Consider the following 23584-nt stretch of genomic DNA (forward strand, 5'->3'; position numbering starts at 1 on the left):
GGCTTTAATTTATGTTACTCTGTTACATTCCTATTGATCCCTTTGAATATGTGTATCCATTAGGAATTTCCTCCACTAAGTAACAGAAAACCCAATTTATAAAGACTTACTGGTACACTAATAGGGTTTATTTTTCTCATACAAGAAGTTTGGAGGTAGGAAGTGGCTGTAGCTGGTTCAACTGCTCAATAACAGTTTCAGGGAATTGCTCTTTCGCTCTTTCCTGTGCCATCTTTAGTGTTTCTCATGAAATCCAGTTTATGATCACCACATATCGGCTACAGGTCCAGACACCAGCCTGTTTTCAGGGGGAACAAAAAGGGGGGGGGGAGATTCTGACCACCACTGTTCCCTATTTCAAGAAAAGAAAAGCCTTTGCATAAATCCCTTCATGTATTATCATTTTGGTCTCACTGACGATTCTTATATGCAAGAGAGACCAGGAAAGCAAGAAACTGGATTCTAGAAATTGAATTAAGCCAAACACTATGCATTGTCCAGGGCTGTGCTCATGTTGTCCCACACTAAATAAGAGAGCAATAATAGAAAAGGGGGGAGGGAACAGATTTGATGTAGATAAGTAATCATGTCTGCCACAGTACACAATAAATTCTCTATTATCTAGAAATTTTGGAGAATACAATTTTACTTTTCTAGTTAAAAAAAAAAGAATTTAGTATTGACAACTCTACTATAAGCTCCTCAAGAGCAGAGGCTGTGGTTTTTTCATTATTTTGTTAAAACACAGGTACAATAACCTTTATATAGGATATATCCAATAAACATCTGTGGATGAATGGGTAAATGAATAAATGAATGAATGAATATATATATAAATACTGATTTTCTAAAACTTAAATGCCATAACATAATTCAGTACTAACCCATTATATAGACTAAATATTTTATGATATATCAATGTAGCTTATACTTATGTTTTAATTTTTTAAAAATATATGTTTATTGATTTCAGAGAGAAAGGGAGTGGGAAAGAGAGTTAGAAACATTAATAATGAGAGAGAACCATTAATCAGCTGCCTCCTGCATGCCCTACATTGGGGATCTAGCCCACAATCCAGCCATGTGGCCTGACCTGGAATCCAACCGTGACCTCCTAGTTCATAGGTCAACACTCAACCACTGAGCCATGCCGGCCAGGCTTCACTTCTTTTTCATCTAATTTAGTCTTTTCAGCTTTATTGAGATGTAATAGACATATAACATTGTATAAGTTTAAAGATTGTAACTTGTTGATTTAATACAATTACATATGGCAAAATGATTACCATCATAGTTTTAGCTAACACCTCCACTATGTCACATAACTACCATTTCTTTTTTGTGGTGAGAACATTTAAGTTCTATTCTCTTAGCAACTTTCAAGTACATAGTAAGCATGATCTACTAATAAAGGGAAAACATGCAAATTGACCGTACCTTCACTATGCCTTAAGCCACGCCCACCAGCCAATCAGAGCAGCTATATGCAAATTAACCCAACCAAGATGACAGCCGGCAGCCACGGAGCTGGAGCAAGCAGGAGGCTTCCCTCTTGCCCGCCCTGGCTGGCTCTGAGCTCCTCTCAGTGCTACAAAGTTTCAATTATAGAAGGTAAATAAATCCCAGAATAAAAAAAAAAAAAAAAAAGAAAAAAGGAGAGGCTGGGAGCTTCCATCGCTGGGTGGCTTGGCCAGCCTGAAAAAGGCCCTCAGCCCCTCACCCAGACTGGCCAGGCACCCCAGTGGGGACTCCAACCCTGAAGGGGGTGTGGCCAGCCTGCAAATACCCATCAGCCCCTCACCCAGGCTGGCCAGGCACCCAAGCGGGACCTACACCCTGATCCAGGACACCCTTCAGGGCAAACCAGCCAGCCCCCACCAGTGCACCAGGCCTCTATCCTATATAATAAAAGGATAATATGCAAACTGACCCTAACAGCAGAATGACTGGGAATGACTGGTCACTATGACACACACTGACCACCATGGGGCAGACGCTCAATGCAGGAGCTGCCCCCTGGTGGTCAGTTCGCTCCCACAGGGGGAGCTCTGCTCAGCCACAAGCCAGGCTGATGGCTGCCAGTACAGCAGTGGTGGTGGGAGCCTCTCCTGCCTCCTCAGCAGTGTTAAGGATGTCCAATTGCAGCTAGGCCTGCTCCCCGCTGGCAAGTGGACATCCCCCGAGGGCTGCCTGGCTTCCAGAGGGATGTCTGACTGCCAGGTTGGGCCCGATCCTCCAGGGAGTGGGCCTAAGCCAGCAGGTGGACATCCTCCGAGGGGTCCCAAACTGCAAGAGGGCATAGGCCGGGCTGAGGGACACCCCCCAAATGCACAAATTTTTGTGCACCAGGCCTCTAGTTAACTATAATAACTATAAATTCCCCAGAATGTATTTATCTTACAAAAAAAGTCTTCATAAATTTGTATTCTTTAACATCTATTTCCTCTATCCCTGATAACCATCATTCTAGTCTTTGCCTCTATTAATTTAGATATTTTAGATACTACATATAAGTGATATTATATATTATTTACATTTCTATGTCCAACTTATCTCACTAAGCATAATTCCCTCAAGGTCCATCTGTGTTGTTACAAATGGCAAAATTTTCTTCTTTTTTATGGCTGAATAATATGCCATGGTGTATATAGACAGTCCCATAGTTTCATTGCCCATTCATTCATCCATGGATGCTTAGGTTGCTTCCATATCTTGCTTTGTGAACAATGTTGCAATGAACATAGAAGAGCGGATATATCTTGAGATCCTATTTTAATTTCCTTTAGATATATACCCAGATTTGTGATTGCTGGGTCATATGGCAGTTCTATTTTTAATTTTTTGAAGAGCCTCTGTATCATTAAAAATAGCTGCACCAATTTACATTCCCACCAACAATGCATAAGGGTTCCCTTTTTTCCACATTCTCACTGACACTTTTTAATCTCTTTTTATAATACCCATTCTAACAGGTGTGAGGTGAAATCTAATTGTGGTTTTAATTTGCATTGCCCTGATGATTAGTGATTTTGAGCATCTTTTCGTGTACATGTTGGTCATTTGGATGTCTTCTTTAGGAAAATGACTATTCAATTTCTATACCATTTTTAAATCAGATTGTTTGGAGGGATTTTTGCTATTGAGCTGTGTGATATAGTTTCACTGGCTTACTTTTGTTTTATTTGATTTTGGTGTCAAGTCCAATATTAATTGTCAAAACCAATGTCAAGAAACTTACCCCTTATGTTTTCTTCTAGGAGCATTATGGTTTCAGGTCTTATATTTAAGTCTTTAATCCATTTTGAGTTGATTTTTGTGTGTGGTATAAAATATGGGTCCAGTTTCATTCTTTTGCATGTGGCTATTCTGTTTTTCTAAGACCTCTTAGTGAAGAGACTATCTTTTTTCCATAGTATATTCTTCACTTTTTTTGTCATAAAAATCCAACTTTTGTTATTTCCTTCCTTTTACTAACTTTGGGCTTAGTTTGTTCTTCTTACATGTGTTTAACTTCTACAAAGCCTTATGAAATTTAAAGGCAGTTTCCTTTATCAAAAGGGATATGTTGAGTTATTTAGATATTAAATGAGCAATTGAGTAGATGTTCATGGTAATTGGAAGAAAGGGAGGAGAAAAGAGGGAGGAGGGAAGGCAAGTAAAAGGAAAAAAGAAAGAAAAGGAAGCATTCAAGTTATCAAAAGATTATCCAGGTTTGGATGGCAGACAAAGATCCAAAAATGAAATGCAAGATCATCCAAATTCTTGGAAAAGACAAGAAAAAGCATATGTTGATTTAGTTGTGTCTTCTTCTCAAGTATAAAAATATTAAATAGTCTTTGATAATAGATTATAATGGAAAGGACTCTTAGTTATACTGGGACATTAGCAGCTCTTTAAATAATACCCAGAATGATATCTATCTTTTTAGCCAGTTCTAAGTAGTACAGGCAGGCAATGATTTCCTTTTCCTTATAAGTCCTTTCCTCTACTGCCCAAACCTGTCCTCAACCTTCCATTTTTAACAAAAGAGAGTCACGGGTTAGATTGAGAAGAGACTCCTAGATTTCCCAGTATCAAACTAAGCAAATCTTAATAGGAAAGGTGGAGAAAGATTCAGGCCATTTTGTGGACTCTATATGACCCTATGATAATAATAATAAGTGTTTTCTTTCTGGAAACAAGCTACCTCCACAACCTTGTAGGTAGCACAAATGAGGAGCTACTTTTTTTGCAGTTATTTTTCAAAGATTTTAATTTTTACGGAAAAAAAAGAGTTAAGTACCCTATAATCTATTAAGTGCAAGGTTGTTTTAACTGCAAGGCAAACATATAAGAGGAAACAAGCAGCATCAAAATATCATGTCTGTGCAAACACAAGCCACTCAAGTAATGGCAGATTCAATGGAATTATAAAAATTTAAAGCAGAAGAAGAGCTTAGAGAACAATGTTTCCAACTTCCTCATTTTAATGAAGAATAAACTCATATTTTAAAAGGTATTATTGGTTGGCAGAGGTCAAACTAAACTCAGGTATCCAATGGCATGTGATTCATCCATTTCTTCATGCTGTTGAAGGGAAGCAGTTTTGCCACCCCAAAATGTTTTTGGGGGAATTGATTTTAAGCTGGTTACTAAGGAACAAAAAACTCACAAAAAACCTTTGACCCACCCTTTTTACATGGCTAAAGGGATTTAGATAGAAGCCCTGTTCTAGGTAGGGAGCTATCACAGGTAACTATAGATGAATATAACCTAATGTGTGACAGAAAGGAACATACAGAGGCCTATTTGTTCAGTCCTCTCTGTGTTCCCTTGTTAAAGATGTCCCAGCAAATATTTATATACCAAACATTTACTTTTTCATCTCTATGTGAATTACCTTCCTGCCCTGTGAAGTGTCTCCCTACCCCCAGATACACCCCCACGCCCACCCTGCTTCTCCTTAGCTCCAGAAAGGCATATAAACCACAACTGCCCAAGTGTCTTTGGGTCTCATTCTTGTGAAATCCCTGAATGTGCATTCATAAAAGTAAACTTTGGACACTTTCTTCTATTAGTCTGTCTGTTAAATTTGATTACTGGACAACTAGACGAAGTTAGAAGGTGGAAGAAAAGTTGTTTGTTGCAGCTTCCACCTATAAACTTTTTGTCTCTTGACTGAGTTTATCATTATAATCATCAGGTATATAAGCAAATTTACATGTAAATAATTTAATGCTTTCATTTGCTTAATAGCTAACATGATCATGAATTTTTAAATTGTCTATATAAAATGGGAGGCATATATGCATATAAAAATTAACATGTGGAAGTTTATGTGTATGGTTCCTATTAAATTATAATATGCATACTGTAGACATTAAACCTGGAGTCAAGTCTGTCAGAGCTCTGCTGCAGCTGGTGAACAGCAAAGATGTGCTATTTGCCATGCCATTGGTTCTCGCTAGTGATTCAAAACTTCAGACCTAGTGCAAAACTGACAGGATTGAAATACCTACATTTTTACAAGATCCTCAAATGATTCTTATGCATTTTAAGGTTTAAGAATCACTGGGATAGCCCTGGTCAGGTGGCTTGGTTGGTTGGAGCATCGTCCCATACACCAAAAGATTATGAGTTTGATCCCTGGTCCGGACACATGTGGGAGGCAACCAATCCATATTTCTCTCTCACATCAATGTTTCTTTCTCCCTTTCTCTCTCTAAAATCAATAAACATATCCTCAGAGTAAGACTTTTAAGAAAGAATGAGCACTGGGATAGATATTGCATGTCCTCCAGGTTTCAGATAGGTAGATTTAAAAGAGCTCAGCAAGAATAATAGGCATGATTTTATGAAACACACCTCTGGGAGGGATCATAGCAACAAGTGAAAGCTGAGGAGCTTTAGGAAGTGAAATTTTTAGTGTACAAATAGTCCTGATTATAAACAAAAGAATGTAGCATGTAACAAACAAACAAATAAAAAACAGATGGTGTTAGACAAGGAATTCTCTCTCAGTACATGTTTTTAAAATAACAGGTATAATAGCTAATATTTAATGAGAGTTATCTATATACTAGATGCCATCATAGGCTCTTTACATGAATTAACTTGTTTCTACTTTATTAGTTGAGTAATTAATTCCATTAAGCACATGCAAATGGAGGGAATGCTGTCTTCATTCTCTTCACTACATCTGCAAATACTGAGAAAAAAGAAGTTACATAAATATCCCAAGTATAAACAGCCAATTAGTTGTGAAGGCAAGTCAAATCCAAGCAATCTCTTTCCTGCGAAAGTCATAAAATAATTGAACTGACTTGTGACTATAACATTTTATAGACTCAAAAACAAGATGAAGTTTGTTTCAAGCCTACATATAACAAAAAGCCTTTCCTTTTCATTCTTTTGAATTGAGTTTGAATAAAAGAAGATCAAGAAAAAGGTAATCTCGCCCGGCTGGTGTGGCTCAGTGGTTAAGCATCAACCTATGAACCAAGAGGTCACAGATCAAGTCCTAGTCAGGCACATGCCTAGGTTGCGGGCTTGAGCCTCAGTAGGGGGCGTGCAGGAGGCAGCAGATCAATGATTCTCTCTCATCATTGGATGTTTCTATCTCTCTCTCCTTTTCCCTTCCTCTCTGAAATCAATATATATATATATATATATATATATATATATATATATATGTTCCTTTTAAAAAGAGAAAAAGTAATCTCAGTGTTTGAGGCCAAAGTTTTAATTGCTGATGAATGAAAAAAATAGCAAACCTCTTCAATTCTTATTTTGTTTGTCTTCCCTGAAGATGACAATGATCTCTTTATTGACTGGGGTAGAATAGACATTTTTAGAAAGGGATATAAACTCAAGACAGATGAAATATTTGAAAATCTGCTTTACTAGTAAATGTGTTAGTCACTTGGTCAAAGACAAGTTACATCTCAGGGTATTAAGGAAACCTAAATTAAGAAAATGAGACAACTCTAAATGGTAATTTAGGAATATAAAAAGGGAAGAGATCCTAAAATACTACAAAGAAGGGAGGAGGTAAATAACGGCTATCTTAAAAAAAACAAAAAAGGTAATACAAGAATGTGAAGAAATTGAAACCCTCATATTGAATGTTAAATGCTGCGAATGCTTTGGGAAAGAACCTGGCAGTTTCTAAAAAGGTTAAATATAGGATTACCATATGACCAGCAATTTTACTTCTAAGTATAGAGATAAAGGAAATGAAGCTATTAAACAAAAATTAGTATAACTACATTTTTGTTAGTGAAAAAAGCAAAGAAATAGGGAAGACATAAAAGGGTGAGAAGAGGCCTAGGAACAGAGCTGGACAGCAAGGTAAGAGCTGGAATTGGAGCTGGTAGGAAGCTACTAGAGATTTTATAAAAATAAAAACTCCAACTTTGAAATGTCTCCTGTACAGCACCACATAATACCTTTGACTTTAGAATTAAATCAATACAGGTAACTGGTTTTTAATAATGGTGTTTTGGCGGGAAAAGGCATACTTTGGAATCAGTCATAAGATGGATTCAACCCAATGTCTGCTGGTCAACTTACTAACTGGTTAACCTTACATAAGTTACAAGCTACTCTCATCTTCAGTTTCTCTCTTGGTGAAATAGGGAAATTGATATATTCCCTAAGTCTCACGATGCATGTCAGGTGCTTGTGCCTGGCATGGTATTGCTCTCAGCTCTTAGAAGTAGTAGTGATCAACATAATCATGAAGTGACAGTTACTACCAGTTTGCCATATTCTACTGAATAATCCAAAACTTGTTACTTCATAGAGTATTATTTCTAGGTTCTATAGGAAGATGTAGCTTTAAAAGTTTTTTTCTTTCTATTTTACATCAAAAAATTATAAAGTAGCAAATATTTGTCAAGATATTTATGTAGAAGAAAACATGAGAGAAAACAAAATACATAAAACACTTACATGCAGCCCAACAGTATATTATTATACAACTAGAGGCCCAGTGCATGAAATTTGTGCAGGGGCGGAGGGGAGGTGCAGTGTGGTGTGTGTCCCTCAGCTCAGCCTGCACCCTCTCCAATCTGGGACTCCTAGAGGGATGTCTGACTGCCTGTTTAGGCCTGATCCCTCTTACAATCCAGGACTTCTGGCTCCCAACCACTCACCTGCCTGCCTGCCTGCCTGATTGCCCCTAACCGCTTCTGCCTGCCAGCCTGATCACTCCCTAAACACTCCCCTGCCAGACCGATCAACACCTAACTGCTCCCCTGCTGGCCTGATCACCCACAACTGCCCTCCCCTGCCGGCCATCTTGTGTCCACATGGGGGTGGCCATCTTGTGTGTTGGCTTGATAGTCAATTTGCATATTACCTCTTTATTAGATAGGATAACATAAATTTGATATCACCACAGATTACACAGTAGTATCACTATTTAGAAAAGAAAATTAAAGTGAAATAAATATACAGCTAGATGTATAAAAAAAAATATGAGGCTAATAGAAATTAAGTCTCAAAAAGGAGAGGAAGACTAAAAAAAATATATGTAACTGAGGGCAAAGAACTATTTTTATTTCATCAATTTAAAAAATAGTTTCAGTAATTACAATAATATAAAAAGGCAAAAATAACATACATTTTATATGCTATAATACAATATTATAACACACTAGAGGCCCCGTGCATGAAATTCATGCACTGGGGGTTGGAGGATGGGAGAGGGTCCCTCAGCCTGGCCTGTGCTGGGATCCCTCGCTCCTTACCACCCACCTGCTCGCTGTTTCTTATCTCTTGGCTCACTGCTCCTTAGCGCTGCCACAAAGGCAGGAGAGGCTCCTGCCACTGCTGCTGCGCTAGCCAGCTGTGAGCCTGGCTCCTGGCTGAGCAGCGCTCCCCCTGTGGGAGCACTCTGACCACCAGGGGACAGCTCCTGTGTTGAGCATCTGCCCCTTGGTGGTCAGTGTGCATCATAGTGACCAGTCATTTTGCCGGTACTTCTGCAGTTCAGTTGGTTTGCATATTAGGCTTTTATTATATAGGATTTGTGTGAGCTCTTACATGTTAAAGATACTAAGTATTGATCGAATATTTGCTGCAAATACATGTTTCCCAGTCTGTCTTTTAAAATCTAGGCTCATTAGCAATTTCCCCTGTAGCCACATGGATTCCTTTAGATGCCTGTTTTCTTCCTCATTGGAATTCTATGTTATTTTTATTGCTATAATTTTTTTTTTTTAAAGAGTCTCTTATTCTTGTTGAGTTATATTTTCTTCTAGTTTGCAGCCATGGGACCATAATGGCTTCACCTCTAACTTTATTTTTTAAAATGTGTTTTCATTTATTTGAGAGAGAGAGAGAGAGGAAGAGAGAAAGAGAGAAACATTGAGCCCGTAATCTGGGCATGTGCCCAGACAGGGAACCTAACCAGCAACCTCTTGGTATACAGGACAGACATCCAGGCCCAGGCCTCAGGCTTTTTACTGGTTGTTGTTAATGCTTATAGGAGTCAAAGGTCCTTCACAGGTGGTTTGTTATGCTAATGAGCTCACAGTGTCTGAAAGAGGCTGAAGATTCTCCTTCAGGGTTTTCACAGGACAGTGGCACCTTGCAGAGCCCCTACTCCTAGAAGACTTGCCTTTCAACAGCAATAACAGAACAGCTGACACTGAATGGCCACTTAAAACAGGCCCCAGCACTCTTCTAAGTGCTTCACCTGGTGACCTGGTTTGATCCACAACCCCAGGAGGCCGGCACTATTATTCCCAGCTTCCAGATGAGAAAACAAAGGCGTGGAGTGGTTAAGTGATTTGCCCAAGTGCAGGGCAGAGCTGGGAGGCACACGGAGGGGGGGCTGCTGGGGAACAGATGTGCACACAGATGTCGCAGGGATTCCCAGCGTGAGTGACAACTGAGGCAGGACAGGACAGTGCCGGGAAGAGAGGGAAGGCAGCGGTATTGCCCCGGAGATCCCGGGAGCACATGCGGGGACCCGGCTGGACTCCTGACCCTCAGGGGGTTCATATTGCAGAGCCATCTTGCCCCGGAATCCGGAATCCGGAATCCGAGTTCTCCCAGGGACCCCAGGACACGGAGCAGGCAATTTCCACACCTGCCTACATTGCTAGTTCAACACTGGGGTTCGTAAGCCCAGGGAGGACAGGGGGCAGATAATCACAGCGGCAACAGTGAGTGCTTAGCACCTGTCAAGCACAAGGCTGAGAGCCTTATGTGCACAATCTCATGCACACCTGTAACATTCCACTGAGGCTGGTACTATTATCATACCCATTTTCTAGATGAAGAAACCGAGGCTCAGAGAGGTTACACAGCTCTAACTGGCGGGGTCTGTGTGACTCCAAAGTCTGTATATCGTCACCACGTCCCTCTGCTACCCCCAACCCTTGGGTGGGTGGCGTTGCTAAGTCCAGCTTTTCTCTCCCTCTTGCTCTGGGACACCCGATGATCAGCAGGGCTGAGCAGAGGAGGAGAGACGGGGCTCCAAGGGACCCAACAAGGGACCTGGCCATTATTTCTCTAGAGCCCAGCGATAAAGAATCAATAAGGAAAAAGACTTGCGGTTTCCAGGCTGTTCTATTGTATCTTTTTCCCACTAATGGAAACTGGTATGCCATGGGCGATCAGAGCCTGTGGGCCTGGGGAAAGGGACCAAGAGGTCGGCCACCCCACCCCCGCCCCCCCACCCCCCACCTCCCTCCCCCCCACCCCCCTCCCGCCTTGCCCTTGGCGCTGGTCAACCTCTGTGTGGGGGGTGATGGGGGGCGGGGCCTTGGCCTGGTGCTGTCAAATGCCCTGCCACCCACCCCGGGTTCCCCTAGTTCCCCATTCGCCATCGGGGATTGGAGCCTGAAGGCCAGGGGGAGGGACCAAGAGCGCTTCCCACCTGCTCGGCAGCCCACCCCAACCGAGGGTCGCCCTCTGTGTGTGGGGACTGGCGGGGCGGAGGCCTTGGCCTGGCATGGCCCGAGTCCCCTGCCACCCACCCCTGGCTCCCCATTCGCCATTGAGGGCTGGGAGCTGCCGGCTAGGGAAAGGACAGAGACGGGGAGTGGTGTTCTCGCCACCACACCCCAGCCGCCCGGGGCCCACTGTTGGGTCATCCTGTCCTGACGCCCCTAGGCTATTAGTAGTATAGATAGTATGTAATAATACAGAATAATTAATGCCAAACATTTGCCTCTTTTACAGAGAGATCCTCTTTTAACTTAAAAGGTTAATGAAACATTTGGGCATTTCTCCATAATGTCTCTGCTACAATGGTGATAAAGACACAAAATGGTTCCCTGGCTAGTTTGACTCAGTGGTTAAAATGTTGACCTTCGGCCGAAACCGGTTTGGCTCAGTGGATAGAGCGTCGGCCTGCGGACTGAGAGGTCCCGGGTTCGATTCCGGTCAAGGGCATGTACCTGGGTTGCGGGCACATCCCCGGTGGGGGATGTGCAAGAGGCAGCTGATCGATGTTTCTCTCTCATCGATGTTTCTAACTCTCTCTATCTCTCTCCCTTCCTCTCTGTGAAAAATCAATAAAATATATTTAAAAAAAAAAAAAAAATGTTGACCTTCGGACTGAAGAGGCAGGGGTTTGATATACCGTCAAGGGCACATACCACGGCTGCACACTTGATCCTTGGCCTTGGTCAGGGCTTGTGGAGGAGGCAACCAATTGATGTTTCTCTCTCACATCAATGTTTCTCTCTCTCACCCTTTTCACTCTCTCTCCCCTCCCTTTACCTCCCCTCCACTCTCTCTAAAAAAAAAATTTTTTTTAAATGGTGAAGATTAAAAATAAATAAATATATAAAATGGCAGGCATTAAGCCACAAGGAACAAAATAACAAAAGAGCAGATGTGAGATTTCCAAATTTTAACAGGATACAGGAAAACTGAAAGCAGACAGATGAGTGTCTGCTGGCCCCTCCACACCCATGAAAGGCTCAGAATTGGAAAGCACAAGACATCTCTGAAAGTGAATGTAGCACAGCATCAGAAACAGGTGTGGTATGTCTTCTATATGTAATAGAAAACTCTGGGAGGACCTGTGACCACATGTTGTAGTTGGACAATAATTTCTCTATCCTCATCCCAGGGGAGCGACTGGAGATGTGTTCTCTAGGAAAACTGCACCAGAGATTTTCTGCAGAGAAATTATTGGGCACAAGGCACCACATAGGAAAATTAAATGAAAATTTACATAATAAAGAGTGAAATCCCAGTTCCCTTACCCCTTACTATTCTCAGAGTGCCTCCAGAAAAAGAGACTGGGAGATTCTTCTCTGTAGTAACTGAACAGGCCCAGGAAATAGATACTTTTCAGGGGGTACACAGTATTCTCCCATCAATTTTAATGAGGCCTACTCTTAGGTAGGTGCAAACTAACTGACACACAGACCTCTCGTGTCCCACTTCAACATGAAAAGCAGACAGTGGCAGTGGGGGAAGAGAAAAGAGTAATATTTTATACTAGAGGCCTGGTGCACAAAATTCATGCACTGGGGGGTGGCGGCGGGGGGGGGGGTTCCTCAGCCTGGCCTATGCCCTCTTGCAGTCCAGGACCCCTTGCTCCTTACTGCCTGCCTGCTTGCTGCTCCCTACCACTCGGCTCGCTGCTCCTTAGTGCTGCCACAGAGGCTCCCGCCACTGCCGCTGCACTCGCTAGCTGTGAGCCTGGCTTCTGGCTGAGCGGCGCTCCCCCTGTGAGAGTGCACTGACCACCAGGGGGCAGCTCCTATGTTGAGCGTCTGCCCCTGGTGGTCAGTTCATAGTAACCAGTCATTCCATCGTTCAGTTGATTTGCATATTAGGGTTTTATTCTATAGGATAGTATCATTGGATTACACTGTAAAAGGCACTGAATAACTTTTACTACTTAATAAATACCTTTTTTCAGACAATGAACGTGAATAAACACTTCTCCTTAGAGGACATACAAATGGCCAATAGACATGTAAAAAGATACTCAACATCAATAAACATCAGAGAGATGCAAATTAAAACCACAATGAGATATCAATTCATACCTGCCAGATGGCTACTATCAATGAACCACAAATAATAAGTGTTGGCAAGGATGTGGAGAAAAGGGAACCCTTGCTCACTGTTGGTAAGAATGCAGATTGGTGCCACCACAGTGGAAAACAGTATAGAATTACCTCAAAAAATTAAAAATGGAACTGCCTTATGACTCAGTGATTTGACTTCTGGGTATATATCCAAAGAAACCCCCAAAACTAATTTGAAATAATATATGTACCCCTGTGTTCATTGCGGCATTATTTACAATAGCCAAGCTATGGAAGCAACCCAAGTAGATGAGTGGATTAAACGATGGAATAGTACTCAGCTATAAAAAAAGAACAAAATCCTACCATTGGCAATAGCATAGATGGACCTAGTAGGTATTATGCTAAGTGAAATAAGCCAGTCAGAGGAAGACAAATACCATATGACTTCACTTATATGTGAAATCTAAAAGACAATATAAATGAACAAACAGAACAGAAACAAATTCATAGACACAGAGAACAGACTGATGGTAGTTGGGGGATTGGATTAAAAAAATTAAGGGATTGAGAAGTACAGACTGTCAGTTATAAAATAGTCATGGGGATGTAAAGTACAGCATAGGAAATACAGTCAATAATGATGTAATAACTATGTGTGGTGCTAAGTGGATACTGGAAATATAAGGGGACACTTTGTAAACTATATGATTGTCTAACCACTATGCTGTACACCTAAAACTAATACAAAATAAAATTAAATGTAAATTGAAAAAATTAAAAATGCTGTTTTTGAAAAAGAAATTAATATGTTTTATTTATTTTAAATTAAATTTATTGGGTGATATTGGTCAACAAGATCATACGTGTCTCAAGTGTACATCTCCATGAAACATGATCTTCACACTGCATTGTGTGCCCACCACCCACAGTCAAATTGCCCTCTGGCACCGCATACCTGGACCCCCCCTACCTTTTACTAACCTCCACCCCCTTCCCTCAGGTAGTTATATTTAATAAAAGTTAAAAATACATACTTATATATTTATTCTTTCATATGTTTGCAAAATTACTGAGCATCTTCTAATTTCTAGGCACTAGGTAAATTACGAAGGGTAAGCAAAGATTAATAAAACAGTTGCTCCTTGAAATAGCCCACAATCTAGAAGAAAAGAGACAAACACAAAAAAATTACAACTAAGTGTGATAAATGACAAAGTAATAGGATGGGCACAGTCACAGAAATCATCTAGGAAAGATAATTAAATGCTTGGGAGAGTCTCCTTCTCAAAGCAGAATTGAGACACAGTGTAACTCAAACTCATTAATGCTATTAACTATGTAAATGTGTGCTTTTTATGGTAATAAAAGGAAAAAATTTGTAATTTAAAAATATTGAGAAATTTTTTTGTCTTTGGAAACTAAAATCTTTATGGGTGAGCCCAAGTTCTAAGAAACTGTCTATTTCATCAAATGTTCTTGGTAGGAGTCCTGTTATAACAGCAGGCTTATTCATATTAATTAACTGCTGCATTGGGCTCTCTCTTTGGACTATTACTATGAAGGCATTTTAAATGGTTACAGAATTTGCATGGAGCTTTGAACAAATTGTATTAAAATCCTTTGGGAATTGCACTTAATTAAAGAATACTAATTTATCAATGGCTTTGGCCAGCTGCTAGGTAATTAGTCTCATTTCACATTCATAAGAAGCATACACACAAAAATATAACAAATATATTATTTTTAAATAATCACCATTTATTCTCCATTAAGAACACATATTAATCAATCTCCTAAATACTAATGTTTGGAGATAATTTTATTCCATTTTTTAGACTTGGCATCTACTTTTTTGTTCTAGTAAATTTCAAAGAGAAGACCTTAATTACAGTAAAGCCTATTTAACATGCACATATTATTAAAAAATGGCAAAGATCCAGGATAGGGTTTTACCTTGATTTTTTAAAAGCATCCTTGTTTCCATTGGCATCATCTCCAATGTAGAAATATCCTTACTTCTACATCTTCTTATTATGTAGAAATAACCGTTAGGACATTGTGAGGACAAGAGCGAAAGAGCTATGAATCTTAACTCCATACTGGTTGTTTCGCTTTAATGCTGCCTTTCAGTATTCCAATTGGTTGAGTACTCACTGCTACAGGTGCGCATGCAGAGCTCACTAGCTGGCTGTCCAGAAGCTGCACAGCTGCAATTACATTTCCACAAATATCTTCACTTTAAAATTTGGTTTATATGTGTTGACATGACAAGATTCTGATTAAAAGATTAACAACCTTAAAGGTATCTCATTAAGTGTCAAAACCTGATGATTTTGTTCTGATCTTGCTAACTTTCTTCACATAAATTTAATCTTATATTGTGTAATACTTTATCCTTTCTATGAAAGTTCATATACTATATTCCAGTATACTCAGGGTAACTTCTGTATATATTAAAAAAAAAATTGGCATTATTTCCATATGAAATTTTAGGAAGCTAAAATTGGGAGAAATTAAATACCTTCTTTCAGTCACCAAACTGGTTAATGACCAGACAGAATTAAGAGTCAAGTTAGTTCAATTCTAATGCAAAGCTCCTCCATGACCTTTATGCATAGTTTTCTTATGAATGCAGAGATATAACTGCAGTGTTCCTCCTGCCTTACCAAATACAAAATAAATGAGAAATTATAAAGTGATACTGAAAATATTAGACTGATATAAACAATGGCTGTAAGTAAAATATAATTATAATACAATTGAGAATAGCACAAAATTATTAAGAATCAGATTTATTGGTATTGGCTATCTCTCACGAAAACTTGAGATTTTAGCTGAAGGGTTTGATTACATAGTAGGTTAATGTTGTTAGTACTTCTTTAACTTAATTGAGCAACAGTTATTTTGCTATCATGCCGCTATAGTAGACTTATTAACTACTCATTTTTACACATCACATAGTCTTCAAGGTTTTGCCCAGCCCTATTACCTATAGAGTGTGCAAAACACCGTGCTGCAACTCTTTCACTTGTGGAACTAAAGAACAATGTGGCTACAGATAAGAACCTCAGTTAAGAGTTTGAGTTTATCTTGTGCACTACTCTCCCACACTACATCAGCTACAATAAATTGCTCCAGAGTGACAGACCTAGAACCTTCTAGTTAAGTGGCCTTTTGGTTACATCATATTCCACGTTTGAAAAAGGATTAATAAATTTAGCTAAATTACACTAAAAGGCTACCGGTTATAAGCATTATTTTAAGTACCATTTTGGGAGGAGGGAAAAATATTGCAGAAGAAAATGAAACTCATGATGCAATTAAAACAATCCCATAAGCAACCTATCCCTAAGTTTATGGGAAAAGAATTTTAAAGAACTCATTTTTTCTGTTGGTGTTTTAGATATGCTCATATTCTCTCAGAGTTGCCTGGGCATAGTTTCTATTTAAAAGAAAATAATCATTATTATATCTTAGGAATTATTTCCCAATTCAGTCTTCTCTGTGTATTATAAAATTAGTAAATTGTATTTATTGAACCTCTGCATACCTTTCTATATGACTTTCGAAAGATTACCTGATTAATTTAACAAATAAATAGTCAATCTAAATTATTACCCAAAATAAAATGCTTTTCCATAAACTTAAGGAGAGGTTGCTTATTTGATCATAAGGTTTCATTCTTCTCTGCAGTATTTTTTCCAAAATAGAAGAAAAAGGAACTTAAAATAATGCTCCTAAAAAATGACCTTTTGATGTGGAATGAGCCAGTAGAGGTTGCTTGTGAGGTTTATGAGGTCAAGTTAATTTTCTGTAATTACCCAAATAAGACAGGAAAAAATAAGCCCCTAAGGAAAGGTTACATCATTGAGGCCTACACTGTTCGTGTTAATTCTGCCTACCATAATATCCTTTTACAACTTCTCAGCTTTTTCCTTAATTTTTCATTTTTATGGTGGGCTTTTACAGTTATCTTAACAGTGTAGTCAACTCAACTGAAAGAAACAAGGGAATTTCAACTTAGTCTTAAACTGAGATCAATATTATCAAACTAGTACAATTTGTCCTGAATGAAATTTTCTGTCAAAAGCTCAAGAAATAGACTATTAGTGTCTTACCTATAAATATGTGTCCTGCATATTTCAGATTAAAACCAAACAAGATCTTTAAGCACAGGATTTTTCATCTAAATTTTGAAAAGAACTTGTCTGTGACAACTTAATCCTAAACGACTTAAAATTTGTGAAATTACTGGTAAAAACTGACTGAGAATTTGGTCTCTTTCTCACTGAAATTTAGGCTTAAGGTCACTAAAGAAGCAGCCTAGTTACTCACCTCTACTTACTCAGAATAACTATGTTGAGTACTATGACTATGTCTTGCCTGTTGGGTTAGTTATCTGTATACTGAATAGCAAATGGAATATCTCTAGGGCACAGCATCCTGTTGTAGCATTCAGGGTACAGTTTAATCACTGATACCTAAGCAAATTTGCTACAGTAGCAATAGCCGAAAGATCTGAAACCTTAGATGCCCTTTGCATCATAAGTGAGGTCTTTCCCACATCTCTTAATATAATTTATTTCCCAGATGTGCCATAGAATTGTTAACTGCAATCGCTCAAGTCCAAATATGGCATCTGAAAACATTCCTCTGTGTAGAAGGTGGAGAGATTCTTAACTGCATGTTGAAGTGTTATAACCTTGGACTCTCCTTAGACAACTACAAGATATGTTACAAAGTACTCTGGGTACAAGTGTAAAATCAATGTGGTCAGTATCATATCTTCTAAGGAAATGACTGTGTTCTCTTAGGAAAGTTATTAATCTTGACTCCTTCTGGTATTGTTTTTACTGTGCTTTCCTAAATGAGTAGCCATAACCACATAGATATTTACAAGGGACAAAGGCTGGGACTGTGCAAATCATGGCACAGGGAATCGAGGTTTAAGAATTACATGATGCCGAAACCGGTTTGGCTCAGTGGATAGAGCGTCGGCCTGCGGACTGAAAGGTCCCAGGTTCGATTCCGGTCAAGGGCATGTACCTGGGTTGCAGGCACATCCCCAGTGGGAGATGTGCAGGAGGCAGCTGATCGATGTTTCTCTCATCATCGATGTTTCTAAACTCTCTGTCTCTCTCCCTTCCTCTCTGTAAAAAATCAATAAAATATATTTTTTAAAAAAAAGAATTACATGAGAGAATAAAAACATGAAACAAATGTTAATGATAATCTGAAGTCACTACCCACGATAATTCAGCTAACATTTCTTGAGTACTAAGTGTCAAGCATCCTGTTTAGTATTTTATTTGCCTCCCTCGTGTATATATATGATGCCAGAGAGCAAGGAGCACCTCAACAACAGAAGAAAGATGGGCTGGAAAATACAGGTTCTGTCTATAAGGAGATTTATATAAAGTTGTCTTTGAATGGCAGGAAGTATTAGGAGGTGCAAGAGCAGAAAGAATCTTTGATGAGAGGAGTTATTTTCTGGGAAAAAGGATCTAAGACAGTCAGGCCCAGGGTGAAACAGTCCTGGTAGGGTCAACCTGTGGACTGTGGGTGGTGCTGTGCACAGAAATCTGTCCCACCTTCCATATCCTGGACCAGTGCTGCAGAACTGCGACCTTCAGAAGAGCACTTGAGTTTCCAGGGTCCATCAGAACAGGTTTGCAGACACTCTGGTAGGTTAGCTGAAGGGACTCAGTCTACTGGGCTATAAAACGTTAGTCTGAAGAAAAAAAGAAGAAAAGATTTAAGGCCAGAAGCAAGAAAAGGTCAAGTATTTTCTCAAGGTCAAATCCAGGTCAAAACACTAGAGATGTATTCTGAGGCATCTCAAGAGAAAGCAAACCACAATGGACACCTTAGAATAGAGTCTTAAAAAATCCCCATGACCCTGCCTACCTCTCTTCCTCACCCAACATTAGTTCTTTCTCCGGAAAAGCCTGCTTTGTCAGGTTGTGACTAAACATATCTCTGGGCCTATTCAATTGCTGTTCTCAACCCCATATCGGAAGACTGCTGCCTCTAATTTCCTCTTAGCTTTCCTCCTCTGACCTCACCTCATTCCTAGCCACCCAACCTGATGCAAAGAGCCCCTGGGAAGGAGGTGCAAAGACGAAAAGGAAAAAGGAGACTAAAAGTCGTTGTGTGTGTGTGTGTGTGTGTGCGTGTGTGTGTGTGTGATGCTTTCAGAAAGGTTGTTCGCGTCATTTCCAGATTCCATGAACAGATAATCTCCAAGGTATCACTCAAGTTCAGGAGACGGGACGTTTTCCCTCCTCTGTCCTTGTCCACGCATCACTGGAAGGAAGGGAGGGTGGCGACGGCTGAGAGAAGAGGGAGGAGGGGGAAAGTGAGAGAAGCAGGATGAGAAAGGGGTGCGGAAGGAAGGAGGAGATGAACGCAAGAAGAGAGGAGCGTTAGGGGTGTCGGCGAGCCGAGGGCGCCTGCCTGCCCGCCCATCCGCCCGCGTCTGGGACCCGCCCGGGCGCGGCGTCCGAGTCCCGCAACGCACGGCCAGGACGCGCCACTCTCCACCCTCCGCCCGGCCTTGGCTGGCTCCCCGCCGCCCCCGTCCGTTCCCCACCCCGGATCTGGGACCACCTTTCCCGCTCCGGACCGCTGCGGAGTGGCGCTCGCGGTGAGTGTGCGCTCCGTGCCCGGGAGGAAGAGCGCCCGGCGCCCGGCTGGCGCGCAGGTGGGAGGGGAGCGCGGAGCCGGGGCAGCGCACGCCCAGGGCGCGAGGGGAAGACCTACGGGCAGGAGCCCAAGTCCCCTCCGGCACTTCAGGGGGAAGGAGCAGTGCCGAAGTTGCCCTTCCCCATTCTACTGGCAACCTCTGCGCCCCGGAGTGAAGTTGCGGGGAGCAGGCGTGGTCCTGGGTGGAGCAGGTGGGCCAGGAGGGGAGGGCGAGGCCCGGCGCTGCAGTGGCGGTCCCAGCCGGCGGCACCACACTGAGGGCGCAGGCTGCTGGCGCTCCTGGTTTGAGGGGTCTTTGGTGTGGAGAGAGATGGGGCACAGGCCAAGATTCAGCACTGGAAAGACAGGAGAATCACAGAATCCAGCCCTGGTGGGATCTGGAAAGGATTCTGGAGGAAGGGCTGAGATAAATAAACGAGGAGCTGGGCGAAGGCGTAAATTGGGAAAAAATTGCAGTTTTCTAACTTGATTTCTTGAGGGTACGAACCACGGAATAAAAGGGCAGAAGAGACCTTCCACCCGCGGCAGCATCCTGCCTCGGCTGCCGCAGGTCCTGCCCAACAGAGGAAGGTGCCTTCCTGTTTGGAGGAGCGCTTGAGCAAAGGAGAAAAGGGCATCCCAGGGAGGGGTCATGCTCTGGGTTCCTGTCCTCAAAGGGGCTGGAGAGTCACATTTGTGTCTCCAGTTAATTAGGGGCCGAAATGGAGGAGGTGAGGAAAAAATACATAGGGATATTAGCATTTGGAGTGCCCCCATTCTGGATTTGGGGTTTGGGTTATTTCCATCTGCACTTAGACGTGGCCCTTGATAAGGCATTGGATGGGAACATCGGGTCCCAGGCATTTCGGCATCCAATCTAGAACAAATGTTATATCTGCCTGGTGTTAGCTTAGGAGTGCCCAACTATGAAAAATAACTTAGTTTACTTATTTTGGTCAAGAAATTTTAGTATATTTTTCCACACCCCCTTTGGTCAGCATAAATAATTTGTGAAGCTTCATACACTGAGACTTATTACAGAGCTAATGAGCCTAAGTTATATCAAGGGGTGTTCTCTTTCAGCAGTATATAAAGATCTTCATAGAAATGAAGATTTAAAGAATCGCATTTTTTTGCCACTTTGCTTCATTAGGCATATTTTATAGATTCCTGGGATTGAGCAAGAGCACATTTGTAGAGGCAGCTTTTTCACTGTTTTAAATAAATAAATGTATTACTTAACAGTTTTATAAAGTTCTTAGGCATATTGTTCTTATAAAGACTACCATAAACCTGCTAATTCATAATACAAACTTTCTCAAGAATTTTTTGTATGTTTAATTTAAAATTGATGCATGTCTCTTTTCAAAGACTTGCAAAATTCTAACTTAATTCTTAAATGGAAATGAGAGGAGTGCTAGTTTGAATTTTCTTATTTAGTAAATATGGTCTCTTTTGAATTTGAATAACTGTTATTGAAATAATTTCAAAGATTTTTAAAGGGCCCTTTATAATCCTATATAATAAAGAGCTAATATGCAAATGGTCGTGACACCCTCACACCGTAATGACCAATCAGCAGGAGGCTGCATGAGTGGCAGGCGTGGGTGGGTGGGGCTGCTTGTGCAGCGAGGCCTGGGGACATAAGGCTGCGTCCCCTGCCCAGCACCAGCCAGGGGACATCATGCTGTTATTCTTTATTTGTTAATAAATTTATATGTTATTTTCATATACATTTTACTAATTTTCTTTCATCTCTGACACTTCTATTATAGAGAAAAGGCAAGTACCAATATTAAAATATGTCCTCTAATTAATTCCCTTTTAATGTGCACGAATATCGTACAACAGGCCACTAGTCTAGTAATAATAAATGACTAATGTAAAACAACAGGGACATGATAATATTTGACAGGCCTTGACAGGATTCTTTTTTAATGTTAATTTAAAAGGTGGGAGGGATGTTATTTGAGGCAGAGTAAACAAGATGCAGTGTGTGGCTTCCTGGTTACTCTAACAGAAAGCACTCTAATCCTTAGGTGATGGAGTCCCAGACCCCTGAGCGGCATCTGTAGTGGCCTGATAGAGAATCACAGCTCCATGCCCCACAGTGGAAAACTTGCTCTTCTATTTCCTCAGCCTTACATTAGGCAAGAAATGCTCATCTCTACTCTAAGATGAAAACTCTTAAAGTGCAGCAGGAAAACTCAGAGTTGGCATCTGGCATTGTAACAAAAAATACTTCCTCTTGAAAAAGGTACATAGAGAAATGTTTTGGAGCCTAAGAATGAACATAAATAGGCAAAACTTATATTAATGAGTGTACATGAGCATTAAAGAGGGGGGACTGTTTTGATCTCATAATTTTCCAACTCCTTGGTGGTATTTCTCTCAGAATTAGTTGAGTGGCCCTTTAACCATGGTACAGAGTTTCTGTTTTCTTCTATGTATAGTGGGAAACCATTAAAACATTACTAGTGGGAAACTGTTTACCAGATCCTCTCACTACTGGGTCGAGATGACCTGTTGGAAGATAAGAGGGTACGCAAGGAAGTTGTTAAGAAGCTACTAGAGCTTCCTAGCCTTGCCTTTAACTAGAGTGAGAGCAGTAGAGATGATGGGAAGTGGCCAATTCAGGATATATTTGGAGGTAGAGGAGACAAGACTTGATACTAGATTAGATATGGTTGCTGATGGATCAGGCTCATGCCTAGATTTATGGCCAGAGCAACTGAGTGCCTAACAGATATTCAGGTACAGGCATCACAACGGTAGCTAGAACAGAGCTCAAAGGAAAAGCCAGCATTGGAGATAAACATTTGTGAGACATCAGTGTATAAATAGTATTTAGGACAATGGGACTTCATGAAATGATTTAAGAAAGACTGTATTTAAAGGATCAGACTGAGAAAAGAGCTCTGGAACAGTCCAAAATACAGACATTGAAAAGAGCAGGAGCCAGAAAAGGAAACTGAGAAGGAGCAATCAGTGAAATAGGGGGAATCCAGAGGGTGTGATATCATGGGAGCCCACAGAAGAAGGCATTTTGAGAAGGAGGAAGTGATGATCAGCTATGGCCAATAGCTGCAGAAGAGTTAAGTTATATGAGGACAAAGAATTATCTAGGAATTTTAAATGAGCTTGGTAAGAGCTATTTCAGTTGAAATGGTGGTGACAAAAGATTGACTGATACGGGTTGAACTAAGACTGATGACATTATGATTCTCATCCTAAGAATTTATCTTCCAGATATGTTTGTAATTAGGAAAAATAATATATGCTTACAGTTACTCCCTGCCATTTTTATATATAAATGATTGAAAACAATAAATACCTAGAAAACAAGCAAAATAAACTGTGTGCATCCACTCAAGGGAATACTACTCAGCTATTAAAATTATTAAAGAAGTTTCCTATGTACTAATATGAAAAGACCTTCAAAGTATACTAAGTAAGGAGAAAAAGTTGCAATGCAATGTGCATGGTATATTATCATTTATTAAATAACAAAGAAAAATGAGCCTATATATGAAAGTACACACAAAAAATTAATAATAATTGCCTACAGGACAGAAACTGAGTGATAGGGCACAATAATGGGAGGGAGATTAACTCCTGTGTGTACTTTAACACCTTTGAATCAGGTGCACATAGATTAGCTATTCAAGATACCAAATAAGCCCTAGCCAGATAGCTCAGTTGGTTAGAACATTGCACCAATTCTCCAGGTTGTGGGTTTGATCCCCCAGTCAGGGCACACACAAGAAGCAACCAGTGAATGAATGAATCAGTGGAACAACAAATCAATTTCTCTCTCTCTCTCTCTCTCTCTCTCTCTCTCTCTCTCTCTCTCATCTCTCCTCTCTCACACTCACTGTCTCCCTCTCTCTCTCCCCCTACTCCCTTCTTCT

General features: G+C 40.6%; 1 protein-coding gene across 2 annotated transcripts in view; it reads left to right on the forward strand.

The window, feature by feature from the left end:
* Positions 1–19301: 19301 nt before the first annotated feature.
* Positions 19302–23584, forward strand: part of HTR1F (5-hydroxytryptamine receptor 1F) — a 109125-nt gene continuing 104842 nt past the window's right edge. The window contains exon 1 of one of the 2 annotated variants that reach the window (XM_070403503.1): positions 19302–19635. The gene's annotated coding sequence lies outside the window, so the exon portion shown is untranslated. The remainder of the gene's footprint in view (positions 19636–23584) is intronic. The other variant, XM_070403506.1, reaches the window with a different exon arrangement.

The sequence above is a fragment of the Myotis yumanensis genome, unplaced genomic scaffold (assembly GCF_028538775.1).
Source record: "Myotis yumanensis isolate MYYU_CA2020_CCGP unplaced genomic scaffold, mMyoYum1.0.hap1 SCAF_2, whole genome shotgun sequence".
Lineage (NCBI taxonomy): Eukaryota > Metazoa > Chordata > Mammalia > Chiroptera > Vespertilionidae > Myotis > Myotis yumanensis.